We start from the raw sequence: 26,175 nt of genomic DNA, 5'->3' as shown, positions 1-26,175 counted from the left end.
GATGTCTATTTTTTTATTATTATTATTTAAAATTAAAAAAAAAAAACAAAAAAAACTACTCAATGTTCTTACCCAACCCAAACCATGATCATTAAAAATAGATGGGATGCTTTTTGGGTTCCTCTGTATCCCAGTATTCCTGTGCTGCTATTCCTAGAAACCCAGCTAAGGTAGATGTTTGGCCATTTTGTTGACAATAGGATGAAAAAAAATTCTTACATATGAAGCAATCACCAAAATTGACAGTATGGTCTTGGGTATAAAGTTTTGTGGGGGGTCTCGTGAAATGACATCAGTTCAGAATTTCTCTATCATGTATAAATAGTGTGACACATTTTTTTGCGACTCGACTTAGGTCACAGGATTGCACACGTACTTAACACAATTTCCATTTGGCATTTTTGCATTCTTTTCCTCTCCTCTAATAAGATCTCCAAATACAGAGCTAATAGAATTCCAACCCTATCGAAAATTTGAAACCATAAACTATTTTTTCAATAAAAAATTATAAGTATGACAAATAATCATTGATAATCAAATTTTCCAACAATTTGTAAAAGAAAAATTAATAAAGCCTAAATATATAAAATAGATTAGCAAAAATGGCTAAATATAAAATAAGAAGGGTGGATTTGAAATTAACAAAATATAATATATTGAGTTGTCCCTACTTTTCACCCCTCCAACCTTGCACTACAAGTCTACAGATGAAAATTTTGGATCCCAAGTGGTAGAATGACGCAGGGCCCATCGATTGTGTGCTGCTTGTTGGACAACAGTCACAACACGACAGAAAATGTGAGAGTGATTGCTTACTTGCACCGTACTTTCTAGCTAGAGGAGTTTTCTGAGTGCATAAAGTATAGGCAAAGAACACCTTTTGGTCCTTATATTTTGGGTTTATTTTAAATTTGATACTCATGTTTTTAGAGTATTCAATTTGGTTCTTGATTTGTTGAATCTATATCATTTTGGTCCTTGTAGTCATATTAATGACAAAAAAAAAAAAAAAAAAAAAATTGAGTCAGAAAGTGAGGACATGGATATATATTTGCTACAAAAAATGAAATCCAGGGATATAGGATCTGAGTTTCAACAAAATTATGGCTCTTCATTACACCCAACATTTGAAGATATTCGGCAGACCCAATCTTCATTCATGTCTCTCTCTTGGTCCAACACTATGGTGGAGGGCAGGTGATATATTCTACTTTGTGAACGGAAAATGAGGGTCATTTGTTGGTTGGAAATGTTGCGGCACTTGAGGATTATTAGTGTGTTGTTGTTTATGCACCTTTCTTCATTCGTTCATTCATGCTAATTGGGTTTGGGTATTAGAGAAAGTTACCGTTAGGACATGTTAGCGTGTACATGTATAATGAATTCAATTCAGCTTACATTTGTTATAATTACAGAATATGCGTTGAATTATGATTATAATGCACATCATGATGTCTAGTATTAATAATCGTCAAATTTCAGAAACATTTATCGGCTAAAAAAGAGTGAAAATATTGGCTCGGATTGAGCTCTTGTTAGAACTTCATTATCATAGGAATCTTCCTGTCCTTGTCCAACTGCCAATTTGGTACCAAACTACAATAATTAATGCTGCTCATTTGAAATAAAATGCTTTTATTTATGAAATGATTGTTATTATGCGGGAAGGGCTTATAATTTCTTGCTCATATTGACTAGGCCAAAATACTCGGTTGGTCTCTAATGTTTACATGTTGAGCACTTTTAGTTCATGATGTTTAAAATGTGAGGAGGACTTATAATTTCTTGCTTTTAAAATGTGAAATGCTTTTATTTATGAAATGATTGTTATTATGTGGGAAGGACTTATAATTTCTTGCTCATATTAAATAGGCCAAAATACCCGGTCGGTCTCTAATGATTACATGTTGAGCACTTTTAGTTCATGATGTTTAAATGTGAGGACTTATAATTTCTTGCTTTTAAAATGTGAAATGCTTTTATTTATGAAATGATTGTTATTATGTGGGAAGGACTTATAATTTCTTGCTCATATTGAATAGGCCAAAATACCCGGTCGGTCTCTAATGTTTACATGTTGAGCACCTTTAGTTCATGATGTTTAAAATGTGAAATTTTTAGTATCTAAAGTTCCAAAAATAAGCTCTATTAGTCATTTTGTTTAGTTTAATTAGTTTATTTGTGTACTTGGCTAAAAGAGTAATCAGGATGTGGTGGCTTATTTTTAATGAAATGATGTCTATTTTTTTATTATTATTATTTAAAATTAAAAAAAAAAAACAAAAAAAACTACTCAATGTTCTTACCCAACCCAAACCATGATCATTAAAAATAGATGGGATGCTTTTTGGGTTCCTCTGTATCCCAGTATTCCTGTGCTGCTATTCCTAGAAACCCAGCTAAGGTAGATGTTTGGCCATTTTGTTGACAATAGGATGAAAAAAAATTCTTACATATGAAGCAATCACCAAAATTGACAGTATGGTCTTGGGTATAAAGTTTTGTGGGGGGTCTCGTGAAATGACATCAGTTCAGAATTTCTCTATCATGTATAAATAGTGTGACACATTTTTTTGCGACTCGACTTAGGTCACAGGATTGCACACGTACTTAACACAATTTCCATTTGGCATTTTTGCATTCTTTTCCTCTCCTCTAATAAGATCTCCAAATACAGAGCTAATAGAATTCCAACCCTATCGAAAATTTGAAACCATAAACTATTTTTTCAATAAAAAATTATAAGTATGACAAATAATCATTGATAATCAAATTTTCCAACAATTTGTAAAAGAAAAATTAATAAAGCCTAAATATATAAAATAGATTAGCAAAAATGGCTAAATATAAAATAAGAAGGGTGGATTTGAAATTAACAAAATATAATATATTGAGTTGTCCCTACTTTTCACCCCTCCAACCTTGCACTACAAGTCTACAGATGAAAATTTTGGATCCCAAGTGGTAGAATGACGCAGGGCCCATCGATTGTGTGCTGCTTGTTGGACAACAGTCACAACACGACAGAAAATGTGAGAGTGATTGCTTACTTGCACCGTACTTTCTAGCTAGAGGAGTTTTCTGAGTGCATAAAGTATAGGCAAAGAACACCTTTTGGTCCTTATATTTTGGGTTTATTTTAAATTTGATACTCATGTTTTTAGAGTATTCAATTTGGTTCTTGATTTGTTGAATCTATATCATTTTGGTCCTTGTAGTCATATTAATGACAAAAAAAAAAAAAAAAAAAATCATACATGACTAGTGGATTACACAACTGGTTTTTTTTTTTTTTTTTTTTGCTTCAGCCGCACCTTTTGACTAAGTCAACAGTGAACAGTGCACTGTTCATAGGTCCCACAAATTACACTTTTCAGCAACTTTTTCATTAAAAATGGGTCCCATAATACTATTCACACATTTAAAAATTATTTTGCTATAGTGTTTTTAGTTTTCAGTTTCAGTAAAATAAGTTCTATCCAAACAGTCCCTTAGTGTTAGTGAATGTCCTCTTGGCTATCATAAACATAGTGCACCAATGGTCCAACCACCAATACTTTATATTTAATTGTGTGTTTAAGATTAAGATTTATTTTCTTATATTTTATGTAATTTTTCAAGATCAATCAATAGGAAATTAGAAATGACATTTTTCATTTTTTCTGAAGGATTGGTTTAGTGATTATTAAAACCTTATGAAATTCATTTAGGTTCAAAACTCTTAATCTAAATCTTGGGACAACCCTTAAGATATTCTTTCATGTAATTACTTGGTGTGTATGAAATAGAGGACAACACACACCAAGGGCAATAATAAGGTGCTTAAAGACAAACACACCCACATTAGCCAAAAAAAAAAAAAAAAAAAATTGTATAATATCTTGCATATACATAATTTGAACCGACTCTTGAAATTCTAACATCAAATTGCACGGTGATTGCCAAGTTTAAATTAATGATGCAAGAAAAATGGCACTTGGTTGTGATTTTTTTTTTCTTACGGATTACATTGGAAAGGAAATCGCAAGATATGGTTTTATATGCAATTGTTTGACAAACTAATGTTTCTGTTAGAAATCATAAGATCCAAACCTTAGGGTGTGTTTGTTTGGAGGTGAAACAGGGTGGATGAAAAATTTTGTAGAGAAAATGGGAAAGAAAACTTTTTTGGAGTGTGTTTGGTTACGTGAGGAGGAAATAAAATAAATGGTGGGGCCCAGGTGTTTTCTCCCTAGGCTCACCAAAAAGTTTTCTCTCTAAAATGGAGAGAAAACTGAAGAGAGAAAATGAGACTGCCTCTTCTTCTTCTTCTTCTTCTTTTATTTCTTCCCTCGTTGCCTCTTCTTTCCTTTTTCATTTTTTTTTTTTTGATTTAAGTGTACATTGCTCATATATATTTTTTCTTTTCTTTTGCTTTCTTTTGTGGTTTTTTTTTTTTTTGGTTGTTTGTCACTTTTTTGGTTTGAATTGGGCATCATTTTTAACAAGGGTACATGAGTAAATTTATACAAACTCACTTTTTTCATCTCTCCATTTTTTCACCCCCAATCAAATAAAAAGGAGAGAAATTAAAATCTTTTCCATCCTCTCACCATTTTTTATCTTCCCACTTTTCCACTCCTCCAACCAAACAGACCCTTAGGAAAAACATAATATAAAATATTATATGAAAAGTATAGACAAAACAATGAATTGATCTCTTCTCTTTAGATTGAAAAGAGAGAAGATACTTTTTTCGCCTTGAAAAATTTTACAAACACTCACATGTGCAGATATCTCATGTAATTCTCACAACACATGGATCCTACACAACTATAACGTTCACTTTCCTTTAGAAAGATACTGTATGTATCATTGTAGACACCGCATTTTGTACCCGTTAATAAATTTTGGTACCCAACCCCAATGATGTACTTGACATATGTCAACCAAGGATAATTAAAGAATTCACAATAGTTTGGAATAAAAAAAAAAAAAAAAAAATTGTATAATATCTTGCATATACATAATTTGAACCGACTCTTGAAATTCTAACATCAAATTGCACGGTGATTGCCAAGTTTAAATTAATGATGCAAGAAAAATGGCACTTGGTTGTGATTTTTTTTTTCTTACGGATTACATTGGAAAGGAAATCGCAAGATATGGTTTTATATGCAATTGTTTGACAAACTAATGTTTCTGTTAGAAATCATAAGATCCAAACCTTAGGGTGTGTTTGTTTGGAGGTGAAACAGGGTGGATGAAAAATTTTGTAGAGAAAATGGGAAAGAAAACTTTTTTGGAGTGTGTTTGGTTACGTGAGGAGGAAATAAAATAAATGGTGGGGCCCAGGTGTTTTCTCCCTAGGCTCACCAAAAAGTTTTCTCTCTAAAATGGAGAGAAAACTGAAGAGAGAAAATGAGACTGCCTCTTCTTCTTCTTCTTCTTCTTTTATTTCTTCCCTCGTTGCCTCTTCTTTCCTTTTTCATTTTTTTTTTTTTGATTTAAGTGTACATTGCTCATATATATTTTTTCTTTTCTTTTGCTTTCTTTTGTGGTTTTTTTTTTTTTTGGTTGTTTGTCACTTTTTTGGTTTGAATTGGGCATCATTTTTAACAAGGGTACATGAGTAAATTTATACAAACTCACTTTTTTCATCTCTCCATTTTTTCACCCCCAATCAAATAAAAAGGAGAGAAATTAAAATCTTTTCCATCCTCTCACCATTTTTTATCTTCCCACTTTTCCACTCCTCCAACCAAACAGACCCTTAGGAAAAACATAATATAAAATATTATATGAAAAGTATAGACAAAACAATGAATTGATCTCTTCTCTTTAGATTGAAAAGAGAGAAGATACTTTTTTCGCCTTGAAAAATTTTACAAACACTCACATGTGCAGATATCTCATGTAATTCTCACAACACATGGATCCTACACAACTATAACGTTCACTTTCCTTTAGAAAGATACTGTATGTATCATTGTAGACACCGCATTTTGTACCCGTTAATAAATTTTGGTACCCAACCCCAATGATGTACTTGACATATGTCAACCAAGGATAATTAAAGAATTCACAATAGTTTGGAAGTAATCACAACTCAAAAGTGCTCAAGCTTTGAAATCGATATTAAAAAATGACATTTTCTCACTGTTTTGATCATAACTTTTGATCAATAAATAATTTTTTAGTGCGATTTATTTCATTGGAAATTAGACATCCTGGGCTTCAATTTGAATACAAATTTTGCCTAATTTGGAATTATATTAAGTGAGTTATGACTATTTGAAGTTGGACCAATTGGGCAGTCCGATTTTTTAGGTTTTAAAACTTCATTTTAAGGGCCCAAAATATAATACTTTGATGCCCATGGACCCTTGAGAACGTCCAAAGATCATTAAAAATTCTAAAAACCCTAATTTTAACTTATAAATACTCATTTTATGTCTTCAATCAAAACCCTAGTTAGAGAGAGTCTTGTTTTAGCCTCCATATTCTCTAAAACTCTAATTCTCTTTTCTAAAACACACACATAGCACCTTTGCACATTTTTTACAAATTAAAAACCTCTCTTTAGTTAGTTCTAAGGCAGAAACTATTTTTCCAATTTGATTTCTCAAAACTAATCTTGTTCTTGAGTTATGATTATCAAAAACTATTGTATTCTTTAATTCTCTTCTTCTCTCAACTTAATCTTTGTGTTATAGTCATTGAGGGGTCGGTTAGATATCAATCAAGTGTGTTTCCATAAGTAAGGTGAGTCTCCCTTCATGGCTTTTCCTTGAGTTGGATCTTTTATAACTTGTTCTTGTTGTTCTTAATTGATTTATATGTTGTATATTCTATAGAAATATGATTTTAATCCGGTTTGGTTTTGATTTGCTATGTCTCACCATATTTTGATTAGAGAGTTGAATGTTTGGATATTTCAATGAACATGTTTTGATGTGTTAAGTGTGTTCTTGTTTGTTATTAGATCCAATGCATGTTTAGGAATAGATTTTGTTTAATTTATTTTGGATATTTTTGTTGTTAGTTTAAGTTGTTTATTTTTATATTAGAAGCATGTTAGGTTTGTTAGTTCCTTAGTTTTCATTTCTACTTTATTTCTGTGTTTCTAAGTTTCTGGGTTAGGGTTTCTAGAGGCATGTTTGTGTACACAGAATTCTACATTCGCATGTAGGCTTAAAGTATGCGTATGCATACAACTAGGCTGCATACACATGCTTATGTATGTGCACGCATACTTCAGCCTAGAATCCCTAATCTGAGTTTTTTTTGCTTCTTTTTCTTTATTTCCTTGTGTCATATGCCTCTATTTTGGCTCATTTTTATATTTTTAGTCTTTGTTCATCTGTTTAATTGTTTGTTTGACTTTAACATGCTAGATTAGGTTTTCTTTTCTTTTCTTGTGTTAATACCATGCATATGCATTTACATGTCCATTCATTGATGCATAGGCGCTAAGATGTAGTAAGGTAAGTAAGGTAAGTTATGCATCCATATGAACATGCATTGTATATATATTTAATGATGAGTTGAACATGCTTGGTTGGATGATGGGTTCTTGATATCTAGAATGCAATCACATGTTTCTTTGATGTTGCCATGTCTATGTTTCTACCCTTGTGATATCTTGTTGTTTGCTGCCTTGGATGAGTTGATATGGTATGCATGATAGATGTATGCTAGGCTTGATGTGAGTTGCCATGATAGATGTATGTTAGGGCTTTTGTGATGATTGATGCCATGTTGATTGCTAGATGTATGCTAATGTGTGTGAGTATAGATAACAATATTGAATGAGCTTTTTTAATGAGATTAAGATGTAAGACACAATGGCTGGAAGCTGACACATGGGTTGGGTGGGGTTGGGTGTCTAACACCTTTCCACCTTCATACCTAAACTCCGAACTCATACTCTGGTAGTAAGACTAGTCCTTCCACATAAGGACGCTATATTTATGGTTTTTAGACCTAATCTAGGTAGCGACTCCATTAGTCTACAACCATATACATGAGATCCTTATTGCACTCACAGTTATGTATGCAAATTACAGGTATGAAAACAAAATGTTTTATTTTTTAAAGGTACAAGTATTGAACTAATTGAATACAGGTTTGTTGAAGATGATCAGGTAAACAACATCGTTAAGAGATAACATGTGCTGTTAAACACACGTGTATCAATTAATTCAAACGATGCGTTTCATCAGAAGCAACAGTTAGTTAGTTTTCAAGAAGTTAGTTACGACACGAGTTTGAGCGGGAAATTCTGTTTTGGTTGTTAGAGGATTTTTCTGGAAGATATTTATAAGTGATCCAAGATTTCTGGATTCTTTGGTTGACTATATATATCCGTGTACTATGTAAATTTCTCATATAGTGAAAATATCAATTTTCTCTTTCTCACAAATCTCTCTCTCTCTCTCTCTCTCTCTCTCTCTCTCTCTCTCTCTCTCTTTCTCTCTCATTTTTCCCTTCATTCGCTAAGTATTTGCTCTAGAATATTCAATAGCTTTCTTGTGATTCACTTACAAAAGCCACAGATGGATTCTACTGCAATGTCATCTTTAACCTCAACAATGGCGTCCTCATCCTCTACTTCGCTAATCAATTTGGTCAATCAACCTCTTCCGCTATTGTCAAACATGGCAAATATAATGACAGTGAAACTTGATAGTCCAAAATATAGAGTTTGGAAGCAACATATCACGATGGTGCTTGATACCTACTCAATGTTTGAGTTGTTTAATGAAACTCAACTAATTTCTGAGAAGTTTTTCAAAGATTATTCAAGAACAATCACAAAAATTGTGAATCTTGATTACTTGACCTAGAAATCGAAGGAGAAAGATCTAGTTACATTCATTAGCTCAACACTTACACCTTTAATTCTTGCTCTTTCTATGGGTTGCCACTTAGCAATAGAGGTGTGGAAGGTTCTTGAGAACTGTTTCTCCTCAATTTCAAGGTCACACATTATAAACCTCCTAGGAGAACTCCATAATATCAAAAAAGGTACAGATTCTGTAGATCTATAATTGCAGAAAATCAAGGCTGTGAGGGACAAGTTGATGGCAGTTGGAGTAAGCAACCAAAGGCCTTCCAAAAGACTACAATGCTTTTAGATCTGCCATACGTACAAGGAGTACATAATTAAGTTTTGATAAACTCACTACCTTGCTCAGTGCAGAAGATGAATCACTTAATGATACTAGTGATATCAAGGATACTTTTGTAATGGCTATGAATACTACTCCTAGACCTGAAGGTGATAATCAATATAATTAGTATAATGGTAGAGGAAGAGGGAAAAATGGAAATAGAGGTAGAGGTAATGGAGGTGGTAGACGTTCCAATTCTTCTCCATATCAATTCTCTCCATACTCACCAAAATCAAAATCAGTAGAATTAGTTTTCTCCAACACAAGCTCAAGGTCCCAAGACTGAGAGACCAACCTGTCAAATTTGTGGAAAGATTGGTCATCTTACCATTGACTGTTATCATAGGATGGACTATGCTTTTCAAGGGAAGCATCCTCCTACAAAGTTAGTTGCCATGGGTACTGCTTTAAATGCAGCAATTACTCAAGAACAACCCTGGCTTACTGTTAGTGCAGCCACTGATCATGTCACATCCAGCCTAAATTCACTCTCCTTTTCTCAGCCTTACAATGGACAAGATCAACTTACTATTGGTAATGGTCAAAATCTTCCAATCTCACACATAGGTAATGTTTAATTCCCTATTCAAACTTCATCTTTTCATCATAAAAATGATCCTAGGGTGCCTTCCATAGCTTCAAATCTAGCTTTTGTTCACAAAATCTATCATGACAATAAGTATTGGTGTTATTTTGATGAAAATCTTCTATCTATTCAGGCTTTGGCCACAGGGAATGTCCTTTACCAGGGCAAGAATGAGCAAGGTGTCTACCCTATCTACCCTAGTAAAGCTTCTAATCTGTTTCTTCAGTCTAGAGTCTGCAATCATGTTGCATCTACACCTTCCACTTGGGAAATTTGGCATAACAGACTTGGACATCCACATGCTCAACTTTTGCAATTCCTTTTCCAAAGTTTAAATTTTTTGCCAATAAGTGTAATCTCACATCTTGTACTTATTACCTCAGTGGTAAAATGCATAAACTTCCTTTTACTTAGTCTCAATTCACTACACATTCACCTTTTGAATCAGTGCATTCTAATGTATGGGGTCTTGCCCCAGTTTCATCTCTCAGTGATAGCCAATATTATGTGCTATTTGTTGATCATTATACTCATTTTACATGGATTTAATTACTTAAGAAAAAGTATGAAGTCTTTTCTCTGTTTGTCAAGTTTAAATCCATGGCTAAAACTCAATTTTCCTCCAAAATTAAGATTTTGAGATCAGATGGTGGTGGGGAATATGTCAAATCATTTGAATCTTTTCTATCTGCAAATGGTATTCTCCACCAACTATCCTGCCCATAAACTCCCCAACAAAAAGGTTTGGTGGAAAGGAAACATAAACATCTTATTGAAACCACTGTCATTTTACTATCTAAAGCTTCTATTCCTTCCACTTTCTAGCCTTATGCTGTCCAAAATGCTATTTTTCTTGTCAAATTGTTGCCTACTTCTATTCTGCATTTTCACTTACCTTGGTCTTTACTTTTTCACTCTAAACCTGATATTAGTCAACTTAAGGTGTTTGGTTGTGCCTATTATCCTCTTCTCAGACCTTATAACTCTGATAAGCTAGATCCTATAACTGAAGAATGTATTTTTCTAGGATATTCCACTACTTCTAAAGGTTATTTGTGTTTTGATCCTAGTTCTAAAAGTGTGTATACCTCTAGACATGTTCTATTTAATGAGACTAAATTCTCATATCCAAATCTGATATGTTCTTCTCAGTCACAATCTCCTCGTCCTTCATAGTCCCTTTGGTTCTCCAATCTTCTCTATTTTTACTCTCATAGGTTGCATTTGGCATTAGAGTTTAAAGTTAGTTTATTTTACTATTTACCTTATTTTACTACTATTCATGGGTCCTACTTCATTTTTTAGTACTATTCATGGGTCTCACTGTACTGTTTCAATTAGTTTTTACCTTTATTTATAATACTTTCAGCAAAAAATTTTTAGTTTCAGCTAAATAAGTTGTTCTCAAACAGACTCTTAATCAACCTTTTGTCTTAGGTCCATTGCCTTCTTTGAATTCCATTCCTTCCCTTCCCCTTCCAATTCCATTTTTGACATTTCAACTCCACTGTTACATACTACATCTGATCCTATTCCACAATCCACTTTACCTATTCCAGCTACTCCCACTTCATCACCTACAAATTTACCTACTGTTCCTATTGATCCTAATCCCTTACCTATTGTTCCTGTTAATCAGCATCCTATGCAAACCAAATCCAAAAGTGAAATTTCTAAACCTAAGCTTTGATATAAAATTATTTTTGACTATTCTTTCACTAAACCTCGTACCTACAAGATTGCCTCTTCTTATCCAAATTGGTGCAAGGCTATAGATGCTGAATTGATGCACTACAAAAATAGCAGACCTAGGTGCTTGTTCCTCCACATCCCAATGTCAATCTTGTGGGATGTAAATGGGTTTTTAAACTTAAGCTTCACAATGATGGCTCCATAGCTTGCTTCAAAGCAAGACTTGTAGCTAAGGGCTTCCATCAGCAACAGGCATTGATTATACTGAGATATTTAGTCTAGTGATCAAACGTGCAACAGTTAGATTAGTTCTAGCCATTGTAATGAGCTTTAATTGGCTTATGAGATAGTTGGATGTATCAAATGCTTTCTCCATAGTCATCTCAAGGAAGAGGTTTATATGCAACAACCTTCAGGCTACATTGATCAATCCAAACCTCAGTATGTTTGCAAATTACTAAAGTCTCTTTATGGCTTGAAACAAGTTCCTTGAGCCTAGATTGAGAGGTTTACCTCACATTTGCTTCATCTTGGGTTTGTAGCTTCTTTGGCAGATACTTCTTTATTTGTATGTCACTCTGGTCCTACTGTTTTCTATCTTCTCTAGTATGTTGATGATATAATCATCATCGGCAATGTTCCTACTCAAATTTCAAACCTTGTTCATGCTCTCAATTCCACCTTTGAACTTAAGGAACTTGGCCCTCTTAATTACTTTCTTGGTATTCAAATAACTCCTACTAGGTTTGGTCTTACCTTGTCTTAGTCCAAATATGCCTTTGATGTTTTACACTGATTCAATATGCATAACTCGAAGCCCACCAAAACTCCATGATGTCTTGCTACAAGTCTTACTCCTACCACTGGGTATCTTTTCACTGATCCAACAACTTATAGGAGCATGGTTGGGACTTTATAGTACCTTACCTTTACTAGACTAAACTTGGCATTCAGTGTTCACAAGTTATGTCAATTCATGCTAATAGGCCAAAAATGTATTGACCCCTTTAGTAAATTAATCAATTAATTATCCAAGTTAATTAATTAAGTTAATTTAAAATGCACTAGCGTGGTAGCACAAACAAATCACAAAATAACTAAATGCAGCGTAAAATAAGTTTGACACAGGTGATTTGTTAATGAATAGGGAAAACCACCAAGGCAAAACCCCACTGAGTGAATTTAAGGTCACCACTCCTGAGAATCTACTATTACCAATCACAAGCAGTTACAAGTAAAAAGAATCCCAATATCTAATACCAACCTACAGTTGAACTCTTACCCCCATACCCAATTGTACTTGTATTGTAGCGACAATCTCTCCGTTTAATGCACAAATCCGAGTACATGACTAACACACCAACTTGAGGAAGATTGTTGGCTACAAAATTTTTCAGTTCATCAACAGTGAAGATCAAGAAGCTCCGTAACAAAACCCTTGGTGTAAAGACGTAGTAGCTTCTACAGAGAATATGATGAACTAAAACAATTTTTGTCTCTGGTCACAATATGCATGTATTATTACTTTACATCACCTTATATCCTTGTGACTACTCTTAAAATAATCCTTATATATGTCTAGGATTGTGAGAAAAGAAACCCTACACAAATATTCAAGGATATGCGTGTAATCAGATCTGGAAAACCTGATTTCGTAATTCTCGACATATATAGCTTGTGTCGAGCTTATGTCGAGCTTCAGCAGTAATTCTTGATAGAAAGGATTATGTCAAGCTTTAATAAGCAGCACATTCTTCACTTGTTTCTTGGTCAGATTTGCATGACTTCAATATTAAACTTGAACATTTGTTTCTTGAAGTATTAAACCCATACTCAATCTACCTAATTACAAGTAAAGTACGTTTTGTCAAAAGATTTGCCAATTACATCAAATATGTCCCTAACACATGCAATCTCCTACTACTACCCACCTACAGGCTACAAAGAAAGTAATTTGTTATGTTAGAGGTACCCTTACTCATGGTGTTCACCTTTCTCGTGGTCCTCTCATTTTATCTGCCTTTACTGATGTTGATTCGGTAGGGGATCCATTTGATAGGAAATCTACTACTGGTTTCATTGTGTTTTTGGGGTCTAATCCTATCTCATGGTCATCTATAAAGCAAACCACGGTTTCCAAGTCCTCCACTGAAGTTGAGTATCGTGCACTGGCCACTACAGTTATTAAGCTTTCTCGGCTCAAAACATTATTTCGTGAGCTTCATCTTTTTCTTCATCATATTCCAGTTCTTTGGTGTGACAATGTCTCTGCTATTGCTCTTGCTTCCAATCCAATGTTTCATGCACATGCCAAGCATATCAAGGTGGACTATCACTTTGTTCGAGAAACGATTCTTCACCATGATCTTTGTGTTCGATTCGTATTTGGCAAGGACAATCTTGTAGATGTGTTTAAACCTTTGGCTGCTCATCTCTTTCTTCTGTTCAAAGACAAACTCATTTCTTGTTCCTCCCCCATTTGTTTGAGGGCGGATGTTGAAGATGATCAGGTAAATGACACCATTAAGAGATAACATGTGTATCAACTAATTCAAACAGTGCATTTCATCAGAAGCAGTCCTAACTTAGGCACATGGGGTGTTTCATCTCATGCTAGCAAAGCAACAGTTAGTTAGTTTTCAAGAAGTTAGTTATGGCATGAGTTTGAGCGGAAAATTCTGTTTTGGTTGTTAGAGGATTTTTCTAGAAGATATTTATAAGTGATCTAAGATTTTTGGATTCTTTGGTTGAATATATATATATATATATTTGTGTACTATGTAAATTTCTCATATAATGAAAATATCAACTCTCGCTCTCTCTCTCTCTAAGTATTTGCTCTAGAATCTTTAGTAGCTTTCTTGTGATTCACTTACAAAAGCTTAGCATTTCTTCAAGGTTATAGAACTAAAAAATTTATTTGATTATTATTTGATTATTGACACATCTATAATTTAATATGAGACCTAACTATAATTCTTTTTTCATGCTGTTGGATAAGAAGCTTTCATGGCAATTTCACAAAGTCCTTCCTTAGCAGCAATGTCCCTTTGCATCCTTATATAGCCACCCTCACCCCATCTTATGCCCCATGAATTTTTCACCTACCAATACTTAGTCCCATTAGTATCAATACCATACCCAACTGTTGTGACACCATGATCTAGGCTTGTACCACATTTGCCAGTGAAAATGCCACTTGAATAGAAACGGAAAGCATCTTTACCAACATTAATGGCGATTGAGATTGGTTGGTTGGCGAAAGCTTGTAACAAAGCCTTCTCATCATTAGTAGGCACATCTTTGAAAGCACGGATTTGTGCTAAAACACAAGAGCTTGTTCAGTCCCAAATAAAAATTATGGCTAGATTGCTTTTACTCTAACTTAGACTAAGGCTCCGTTTGTTTTGGTTGTAAATGGTTTCAGGAAATCATTTTGCGTAAAATAGGCTGTTTGGTTGGCTTTGAAAATAGGCTTTTCCGGAAATGCTTTTCGGTTGACCGTAAAAAATATGCTTTGACTTCGGAAATTCATTTCAGTTCCTATTTTCAGTTCAAATGATTTCCGGAGAGAGAGAGAGAGAGAGAGAGAGAGAGAGAGAGAGAGAGAGAGAGGAAGAAGAGGGAGCACCACACCGGCGAACCCAAATGACTTAGATCACGCCTTCGACATCGTCGGCGAACCCAACGCTCCAGTCCGACGATCACACACCGCGCCGCTCAATCTCGCCTCCGCTCGATCTCGTCGCCCTCTCAATCTTGTCTCGATCTCGTTGTTACCCATGACCGATCTCGTCGCCCATGACCCATGACTGATCTCTCCCTTTCCATCCATTTTTGATCGAATGATCACTCTCTCTTCCTCGATCTCTTAGTTTTGTTTTTTTAAGTTTGATTTTTGTTGTTGTTGTAGTGGTGGTGTTTTGGTGGTTGTGGCTTTTGATTGTTGGAGTTTGTTGCCGTGGGTTGAATTGAGTTTCGGTGGTGTGTGGTGTTGGGATTTGGCTGTGATTTGTTTTGCGGATTGGGATTTGGCTGTGATTTTGAAATTTTTTTTAAATAAAATTTGTTTGGATGCTGAGAAAATAGCTGAGAAAATGTGAAAAATTTGTAGGAAAATAGCATTTTCAGAATAGAACCAAACACATGAAAACATTTTCTACAACAATTTTCATAATGCAACCAAACACTTGAAAATATTTTCCTTTTCCGAAAATAGCATTTCCAGAAAATAGGCTATTTTCTAGAAAATATTTTATGGGACCCAAACACAGCCTAGGTGCGAAACAAGAGTAAATAAGTGCAATGAACCGATAACTCTACCTTAAGCCATACTCATCTATCATTAACAAAAAAATTAAAGCTTAAAGAGTAGGGAAGAGATGCAAACACAAGATAACACCGAGACATGTTATCGAAGAGGAAATCGAAGAGCTCGATGAAAAACTTCTTTATGACCCTTCAAGTCGAAATTGATCCACTAGAGAATAAAGTTGGAGTACATGAATAACAAAAGACCCTTCAAGCCTAGTTTACCCTATGTACCTAAGCCCTTCAAGCTCCTATTACTAACAAACTTCTCAGAATCTTGTCTTTTCTAGCTTTTCGGATCGCGCAATTCAGTCCGATTGCATCCGCCAATGAATAACTCCTTCTAATGCTTCCCAGCAACACCAAAATCTCACTTTATAGAATGGGTATGGTAAGTGTTTAGGCTAGCAACCTCTCAAAGATCTAGAGATGGAGAGGTAGGTATTGAGGAAAATCACAAGGAAATGTGTAGATGATTGTGAGTATAATAATCTCTAACTCTCAAGTGTATTTTCTAGGGTTTTCTCTCAAAAAGCACTCCTTACAATTTGTGGCTAATGAGGGTATATATAGCATGAGTAAAGACTTGGTAAAGTAAAATACAACTTTTTGCCAAACAGAAACTTTCATGGGTCCTTCGCAGGTTGACCATTCTCGCAAGATAGTCACGAAATTGATAGCCTGACATGACTCTTCATCTTCCAGTCATGTGCTCTACACGTGGCTTTCTCACGGGTTGCTTATCGTGAGCTACTCGTGAGCTAGTCGTGAAATCCATTTATTCAACTTTTGAAGCTTGATTCTTCACTGATCTCTCACACTTATCCCTTACAAATAAACCCACATACATACAGGGAAAATGATTGAAGAAATTACAATCAAATTTGGCACGAAATTAAAGCCAACATAATATAATTGGAAATCACAACTTTACACTTCATAACCAGTTATTGTGGCTGAATGATTAGTTGTCTTCTTGGGGTTACAAGTGCCACCCACTCCCTTATAGGGGTAGTTGGCTTCAGTTGTGAGTCTAGAATTATGTAGGACGAATTGGAAGGCATTGTCCATTAAACCGCCTTCACAACCTTGGTCTTTAGTGTCACAATCCACAAGTTCTTGCTCAAATAGAGAAGTTAAATTACCAGTTTTAAGCTGGTTAATCCCTTCCATAGTTGCCACTGCTGAAAGTGCCCAGCAACATCCTAAATAACAAAATGAAAGTGACCAATTAGCAATTTAGCATTACTATGATATAATCTATCTATATATAATAATAGATGAAGTTGAGAGAAACTCAAATTAGAATTCCAAATTAGAGTTCTAATTTTGTGCCATGTGTCTTAAATTTTTTATTCTCAAAGAGTTTTATTTCTTAATTTTAGAATCAAATGTGGGACCACATCATAAATATTTATCCAAGTGAGTTTTTAAGTACAAAAACCAAAGAGTTTTATACCTGATAATATCCTTACAAATTTTTTTAAAAAATTAACAAAATATAAAAATGATTATTAAGAGTATTTCAGTTATATATATGGGTGAATTATATTATGCATCTTATTGTATATCTTTAAGTATATCTATGCATATGCATGAGGTTACAAGCTAGTTATTAGAAAAATTAAAATAGACAAAGGCACTTAATTATTACATTTAAAAAATTCGAAGGTCCAAAATCGATCATCTTAAAATTGAGAGACCAAAACCGAACATACTTATATTTGAGTCTAAAAACACAATTTACAGTAATGATTTATAAAAATCAAAAGAGAGAGTGAAAGAATCTATTTGCTCTTATAAATGATCACTTACCACACGATCCTCGGTCTTTGATAGGAGTCACAGCACCCTTCTGTCTCCCGTCTATAGAGGGTGGCACATCGTCACATTCCCATATCTAAAAGATGTAGCTTTCAAGGAGGTGTGCAGTAATTCAGAGGATTGCATATTTTAGCCATTAAGCATAGCACGATACTCCTCACTGGTTAGGTCTGCTAATTTGTTTACATTCAATGTGTATTTTTGGTCCAAGCCTTTGTTAAAAGCTTCTATCCATTCCACATTTTTCTCGAATATCATATAGCGTCTCTCTTTTTCATCCATGTCTTTGTAAATGCGTCCATGTTGAGCCATCCATTCCTCATGCTTTGTGAACATGTTTTGCTCATCAAGGGGGCGGCACAACACTTGTGAGGTACCAATGGCCAACATTAAGAGAGAGGCCAAGCAGAGGAAATAACTTTGGCTTGCATAAGCCATGGTACCAAAGTGATATCTTAGTGAGTATAGAGGTGGATCGATCTTTCAATGCACAACAATTCCAAAATGGCCATGAGATTTATAGGCAATGATTAATGTTGTTGATAAGGGTTAATTTGAGAGACAATAGTCTTGTTCACATAAAACTGTCGGGCTCAAGGAACCCATCGGCTTTACTATACAGAGGATGACGACTCTGCCCCTAAACCGACAGCTCTCAGTTGGACGACCAGACCACTTGGACATAATAGAAAGTTGACGAAAGGAAGCTGACGGGAGTGAAAAAGCTCTCGACGGATCCAGCATGGCTATTTGCTTGGGCTCCACGAATAGATATATAAGGAAACAACTTATGCCCCACAGTTAACCCTAATCAAACGAGTCCCTATAATGAAAAGATCACGTGAAATACGTGCATTAACAAGGATCTTCCCCACAAGGAAAGACCCTCTTTGCCAAGAAACTAATGTCAACTCTCCACAACTATAAAAATCCCAAAGCCTTCACAAACTAAGGCACGCATAATTTCTCCCAGTTCTAGCACTCTAGAGTTGTGAAAGTTCTTTAACTTGACTTTCAGAGGGTATTTAGCCGGTACCACACTGGTACTCTCTTAAGGTCTTCTTTTCTGTGTTCTGTAGATGTTGTCTCGAGCACGTGAGAACTGTGTAACTTATTGACAATTTTCGGCATTATCAGTTGTAACACTAATGTGTCATTTTCTTGAGAATGCTGGAGAGAGACCTGCCATATACTACGTGCCTTGGAGGATTTTTGGCTTAGAAAACCTCGAATATTTGAAAATTGCAATTCAGTATGTCAAAAGAAGTCCCCTACTTAGCGTGTAAGCTGTTGCTATTACTTCCTAATGATCAAACGGCTAAGTAAATGACATTTCCTATAAAAAGATATCATGTTTTTTGATAATTGATATTGTGCTTTTGGTTGGATCATTTATATTGGTTTATAATATTCATTCATTGGTGTGAATAGATTTTCTACTATAGTGACTAGGTTCAAAGGTACACATGATAAATACTACAGTACTAAATATTTTCATTTTCATGTGTGTTTATAAGTTATACATTGTGTACTTTTTAGACAATGTTATATCATTCAATATTTTTGTCAAATCTTTTATTGGATTGGATGATTTTCCAATTCATTAATTTTTTGTTAAATATTATTGGAGATTAAAAACTGTTTCATTTCAAAATGTTAAGAGTTTTCTTAAACTTTAAATTTTTTTTTTAAAAAAATATAAGTTTCCAATTGGATTATAAATAATATCCTATTAACGTGAAATTTGACATGCATAATTATGTGTTTAGAAAATATTTAATACAACTACTATTGGGTAGACAAAAATGTTGACTCAATAAAAGATTAGTAAGTTATTTAGTATTATTTAGAATTACATAAAGTATTCTACTCTATATGTATATATCATATATTCTTTAGGGATAAATAATATAATAAATAATTGTCATCCATTGAAAAGAAGGAATCTAAGAAAAGGAAGCTATAATATTGTAGCACGGTAAGTAATCTTTGATAGAGAAATGATGAAATATAATTTTAATTATCACAACCAATGATGGATTTTTTTTTTTTTTGGAGGAACAAGACAATGCATTAAAAAAATTAAAAAATACCGGCTAAATTAGCTTGGGGTACAGGAAAAAATTGGGGTGGAACATCCTCTATCCAAATTAAAAACCTAGCACATTAATAGAATATCGAGTAAGACAATGAGTTACCTTATTGCCTTTTCTTTTAACATGAGAGTAATGCAATTGAGTAAAACAAAATAGACCTATATCGAACATCATCCAAAAGCAAACCACAAGGAAACAGATCAACACAACCATTTTTCAGAGCTTGAATCAACATCAAAGAATCACCTTCCAAAACAGCATGTTCGATTCCTAATTTAGCAGCAAACTCCAAAGCCCGTGCAGCAGCTAAGGCCTCGAAAAAGAAAAAAAAATGATCCATCGAGCATTGTGGACCAGACCATTAACTTGCTGTTGGATTAATTATCAAGGCCAACAATCTAATTAGGGATCATAAAAATTTGAAACATCTTCGAGAGGAAAACCATAAGCAAGGTCAACGAACCCTCCAAGTTTAATCTCATTTCATTTGATTGGTTATTGCGAAAAGGCATTTAATACGATGTCAGTAATGTTTGGAATTCTGTTACACTCATTTTTCTGGGATAATTGAATGTTTGCACTTGCAGTCATACTCTCTCCAGCATGAGAATAGAATCTAAATTAGTATTCTTTTCTAGAGTAATAGAACAAGAAGCACCAGTGGTCTAGTGGTAGAATAGTACCCTGCCACGGTACAGACCCGGGTTCGATTCCCGGCTGGTGCAATTGGTGTTTGCGGGGATAGCTCAGTTGGGAGAGCGTCAGACTGAAGATCTGAAGGTCGCGTGTTCGATCCACGCTCACCGCACCTTCCTTATTTATCTTTTTCTTTTTCTTCTTCTTCTTCTACTTTCACTTTCAAAGTGGGCTTTACAAAGTTCAATTCATTCATTTCCGCCCAATGGGTTGGGCTCAATTTCTCTCTCAAACCATTGGACTTTCCAGAGATCCAAATCTAATAATTCTCTTTTGCCTTTTAGTTTTAACTTATAAGGCCTACGTACTGATTCAACACACCGCAATTTTTCACTACAGCAACAAGACAAACCATACAATATATAATCAAGTTGTTCAATCATTTTGTCACTTCCTTTAATGAGCTCACCTAAAGCCATCTGTGCTAGCATAATTCTTACAGTTTGTGCCAATTAATTTGGCATAAAGGTAATGACATCAGTAAAAGAAGCATGGGATAGTATGTTGGCGAATGTTGAAAAAAAAAATCCACTTTGAGACATTCAAAGCAAAGGTAGTTAAAGTTAGTGTATTTTTATGCAATGGCATTTGCTTGTGTGAGAGGTTGTTTACTGATAAATAAAGTTCTCTTGGGGATAAAGCAATTCCAAACCATTCATTTTGGGGATGAGGTTGTTTGTTTTACACCCAAGGTTGTCAAAATCGGGATTCTACATAGGATCGTGGGAGGTAGGTAGAATCGTGGATCGTAGGATCGGATCGTGAATCGTAAGATCCTACCTATTTTCATATTTTAAGCAAAAAACTTATTGATAGTGACTTTGTATGTTATATAATTACTTAAAATATGAATCCATCCATTAAAAAAAAAAAAACAATTGCATCATAAAATGTAATTTGCACGCACTATATCGCTCTTATGTCATTCTAACGAAACAAAATATATTTAACTTTTAACATAATGTATTTAAAAAGTTTAATACATGTTTAATTAGCAACTAAGTACCAAAATATTATCAACACATATGGAAAATGTTTTCCAAATTCTAAGTTCCAAATCCAAAATAAGTTAGGCTAGTTACCAAAAAGCTTAAAGGTAGCGATGGCTCACGGCAACATCATTGAGAGGGCTGAGAGGTGCTGGGTTTTTGACAGAGGACTGAGGAGGTGCGGGATTGAGGTGCTGGAGCTGAATGTTTCTAAATATTTTAGGATTTTTTTTTTTAAATGTTAAACTTAAGAAAGCTTAAAGGCAGTGATGGCTCACCATTGAGAGGGATGAGAGGTGCTGGGTTTTTGATAGAGGACTGAGGAGGCATGGGACAGAGGTGTTGGAGCTTAGTGTTTCTCAATATTTTAGGTTTTGTTTTTGAAAATGTTAAACTTAAGTACTATAGGTTTTTTTTTTTGAGATTTTATGTTGACATAGGGATAAATTTGGGACTTCAATTCATTATTGGGCTTCTGATAACCCGTTGGGCTTGTGGGTTTAGGTGGATTATCTTACCCAAATGAATCCCACTTAAAAAAAAAAAAAAAAAAAAAAAATCAAGCTAGATGGTAGGATCGGTAGGATCCCATACGATCCTACACAATCCTATCATTTTTGCAATCTTGCTACGATTTTAAACTTTTTGGTGAGGTGGGATCGTAAAATGGATCGCGATTTTGACAACTATGTTTACACCCCATAAATGTGGCTAAAGCATTCGTGACTCGTGAGGTATGTGATTGTAAAGGTCAAGAAACTCATTCTACATTCAAAGCATTGACATTCAACTTGTAAGAGCATTCACACTAGGACGGCCAAATGCCATATGTTGGCAAATTTTACCATTAAAACACAAAAACCAAGCTCCATCCGAACTGCTAATTGTAATTTTTTTTTAGAATACTGCTACAGTACCATCTTATATGTAAGATGGTACTGCAGTAGCTTGTATTTAGTTTTTACTAATTTCCTTCTCTCTCCTCTAGCTGTCTCCCACTTCTCCGTCTCCTACATCTCTCTCTCTCATTTCTTTGCCTCTTCATCACTCTCTCTTCAATCTTCAGGCTTCATCACTTCATCATTTCACCACTTCTTAATCTTCGCCGACCCATCTTCAGTCTTTGCTGACCCACCACTGCATGCAAGCCTTTCTCTCATTCTTTCTCTCCATAGCTCATCTCAGACCAAGCGGGTTTGTTCATGGGTTTTAGGCGTGGTTGGGGTTTGTAGGATTCTCTGGGCGAGATCGGCGTGATCAAGGATTTGGTAGTTGTTGTGGCGGCGAGATCGGCGTGGTTGTGGGTTTGCAAATTGGATTTGGTTATGGGTGGTGATGGGTTTACTAATCGGTTTTGGCCATGGGTTTGGGGCTTAGTTTCGGCAGTGGATCGTGGCGGCATTGGTGTGGTGGGCCGTGGGTTGTGGTGGCACGGTGGGTCTGGGGCTAAGTTTGGTGGGTTTACTTGGTGGGTTAGGTGGATCGGCGTGTGTTGTTGATGGTGGATCAGTGGATTTTCTTTTGGGTTTTTGATAAACTGTGTTGATGGTGGGTCAATGAGGTTTTTTTTTTTTTTTTTTTTTTTTTTTTTTTTTTGATAAACTATGCTAGGGTTTTGGGTCTTCATAGTGGTGATGGAGGTGATGAGAGAGAGAGAGAGAGAGAGAGAGAGAGAGAAATACATTTTATTGTGTAAATATTTTATTTTAATGTATTGCATAAGAAAATAAAAGTTGGGATGTTAGGTGGGTTGGAAAATGGTATGGTATAAATGATAAAGTGGATTTTGACATGGTAAAATATAATTTTTTGTAAATTCCAGATGCTAATGCTCTAAGTCATTCATTTTGCACCACTTCCACATTTTGAAGATTCTCATGGCTCAATGATTAGTAAGGCGTTTCATATTGCAAATTCCATGGCCAGCTTAGCTTTTTTAGAAAGTATAGAACAGATTGATATATGGGCAATTCTTCTGGAAAAACTAAAAAATAATGTTTTTTTTTTAATAGGAAATGTTAACGAATGTTTTAAGGGCATTGGTTTAGTTAGGAACTATTTTTTAAAAAATTTTATAGAAAATTGATAAAACAATTAAGGCTATGTTTGGTAACCGTTTTTTTTCCTCAGTTTTCTATTTTCAAAAAATAGAAAACTTGTTTGGTAACTTATCTTAGGAAAAAATCAAAAACTATTTTCAATTTTCATATCGTGAAGGAAACTGAAAATAGGACTTAACTTGTTTTTATTTTTTAGTTTTCACTCTCCTTATAAAACATGCTAAAACACACTATTACATGGCTATTAATGAACCAGCACACTGGTTCGATCCACATGACTGACAAAAACTTTTCCCGCGCTTCCACTTTTTTTTTCACACAATATTTAGTGCCTAAATTGTATCTGATGAACCCGTTATATCTTCCTCTGCGCGTCCCCTTGCTCCATCTTCCTCATAGAGAAAACCTTGATTGAGAGAATCACTTGTAAGGTAAGTGATTGGTCTTCGCCAGATTGTCCTTCATGACTGCTTTTTGTTTTTCAGTAGATTCTACTACTCCTTTTCTATTCATTATCTCACTCTACGTTTTTTTGTTTTTTTTTTTTTTTTTTTTTTTTTGTGTGCATGATGTAGCAGGTCTTTTAGATTTAGGGAAGTATTTCATAATTTTAGGGACCCAATCACTTAAAGGTATGAGTCTTTTCCTTTTTTCTTTGTTTATGGATTATTATGAAATTGCTAGAGCATTGGTGTGTATTTTACGTAATGTAATCTGCTGTGCCTCTATTTTCTGGAGCATGTTAGCTTGTGCATATAGCACAGTTTGTTACTAGGGCCCTTGCTGATTTCTTGTTTGCTGTTATTATAGAGCAGCGCACAAGCTGTTTGATGTAATGCTTCTTTGTAATTTTTATTAATAAGTGGGTTTCTCTATGGGTGTGAATCTGTGTATGTGCATTGAATTTGGGACCTCTGAGTTTATTCAAAATGGGTATTTTCTGTGTGTGTTTGGTTTAGGATTTTGGGGTTTCGGGTTTGCTTTGGCCATGTTGGTACTCTTGTGGGCTCTATGGTGTAGCCGTGTGTGTCTTGTGTTTAGGTATGTGAATGACAGTGGGTTTTTGTGTTAAAAAAAATGCATGCTTGTGTGAATAAACAATAAATATGATATGTATGTGTGTTCAAATATAGGTATTTGAGCATGTAGAGGCTAGGAAGCATTGCACAGATTGAAAGTAAAATGCTATGGAAAAGGTTGAGTGTTACCTCCCCTATTTTCTTGTTCATTACCCTTTGTTTCTTTAGCTATCTAATATGCTCTGTTTCTGTGCTCTGTTGATAGCTAAAAAAGGAACAAACTTTTGGTTAGACTTTGAACTAAAATTAGAAAAGAAAGAAAAATGAGAGTAAGAATAGAGTGAGAAAAAATTATTGGGTGGTCTCTGCAATGCTCTATCCTCTTCTCTCTTTTTTTAGGTTGAAGTTGTTGCCTTGATGTTGCTTGGGATTGTCTTTGCTTGTTGGTTATTTTTGCTTGTTGAAATTTCTTGTGACTGTTGTTTGTTGTTGTTATTGGCTACTATTGAGAATAGCTGTTTAGGGTCTCATATATATGAGCAAGGTAGGATTTTTCTGTAGCTTTGGGTTTGTGAAAGAAAGGAGGTTGCTTTTAGTGTTTGTTGTTGTGGTTTTGGGTTCTGTTTTTGGAGTTTTGGAGGGTTTGTCTGGTTGTGGTGGAAGGTTGTTGCTGTTTTGTGTTTGTAGTTGCTATTGTTGTTGGCTCTTGTTGAGAATGATTTGAAATTAACAGTATATATGATTTGAATTTAAAAGATTTTGCTTTGAAAAAAAAAAAAAAACTCAAGATCCCAATCTGTTGTTGTTGAGTGTCAATTGTTAATGTGAGGTTAATGGTTATAATCAAATGAGTATTTCTGTGTTTCATATGAATTTGTCCAATTATAAGTTATTGTTGTGTTTCAATTGTTAAGGTTATACACATGTTATTATAGAGTAGCACACAAGCTGTTTGATGTAATGCTTCTTTGTAATTTTTATTGACAAGTTATAAAAATTTCTATCTTTTTAAGGTCAAAAATAAAGAAAAGAAAATAAGTTCCTATCAATATATATAGAATGAAAAATGATGTCCATGAGAAGCTATTCCTTAGTTGTATTTGATGGTTGTGTTTATAAAGGTTGTTCCTTAGTTGTTTCCATGTTTCATTGTATTATAATAGATGAAAGGAAACAATTCAATTGATGAAGATAACCTTTGGACACCACAACTTGAGAAACTATTTATTGACATAATGCTAAAAGAAATCAATAAGGGAAATATGGCAGATGGGCAATCCAGTTTCGATACTTGGAAGAAAATGTTAACTACATTGAATGAATTAGGTAAATGGAGTTTTACAATGACTCAATTCATAGGGAAGTTTAATAGAATGCATTTACTACACCATGAGTTTTCTACTCTCATAAATTAAACTGGTTTTGGTTGGGATGCTGAAACGAACACTGTTTATGCACTTGAGGAGTCATGGCAAAATTATTGTCGGGTAAATATCTTTGAATACAATACAGTGTTTTATTTTGACACATTATCCCCCATCATTTTTTTTCTTACTAGATGACTTTATATGTTTAGGCACATCCTAAGGCAAAGATGTTTCGAACCAAAGGACTTTCAAATTATAATTTGCTTGGACTTATATTTAATAAGTTTATAGCTACTGGGGCCTTACACTGTGCATCCACCCAAGACCCTCCTAATTTAAATAAAGAGAATGCATTGGAAGAACGACTCATTCATGGGGGA

General features: G+C 34.6%; 2 non-coding genes and 1 pseudogene across 2 annotated transcripts; 2 read left to right on the top strand and 1 right to left on the bottom strand.

The window, feature by feature from the left end:
- Positions 1 to 14,417: 14,417 nt before the first annotated feature.
- Positions 14,418 to 18,006, bottom strand: LOC112032388 (senescence-specific cysteine protease SAG12-like; annotated as a pseudogene).
- Positions 18,007 to 20,318: 2,312 nt separating this feature from the next.
- TRNAG-GCC (transfer RNA glycine (anticodon GCC)) lies at positions 20,319 to 20,389 on the top strand. The gene has a single exon. It is a non-coding gene; the product is annotated as a tRNA-Gly (tRNA).
- Positions 20,390 to 20,399: 10 nt separating this feature from the next.
- Positions 20,400 to 20,472, top strand: TRNAF-GAA (transfer RNA phenylalanine (anticodon GAA)). The gene has a single exon. It is a non-coding gene; the product is annotated as a tRNA-Phe (tRNA).
- Positions 20,473 to 26,175: the final 5,703 nt, after the last annotated feature.

This window comes from Quercus suber, unplaced genomic scaffold (genome assembly GCF_002906115.3).
Source record: "Quercus suber isolate HL8 unplaced genomic scaffold, Cork oak 2.0 scaffold_527, whole genome shotgun sequence".
Classification (NCBI taxonomy): domain Eukaryota; kingdom Viridiplantae; phylum Streptophyta; class Magnoliopsida; order Fagales; family Fagaceae; genus Quercus; species Quercus suber.
The sequence above is the reverse complement of the archived record's forward strand: the minus strand, read 5'-3'. Positions and strand labels throughout refer to the sequence as shown.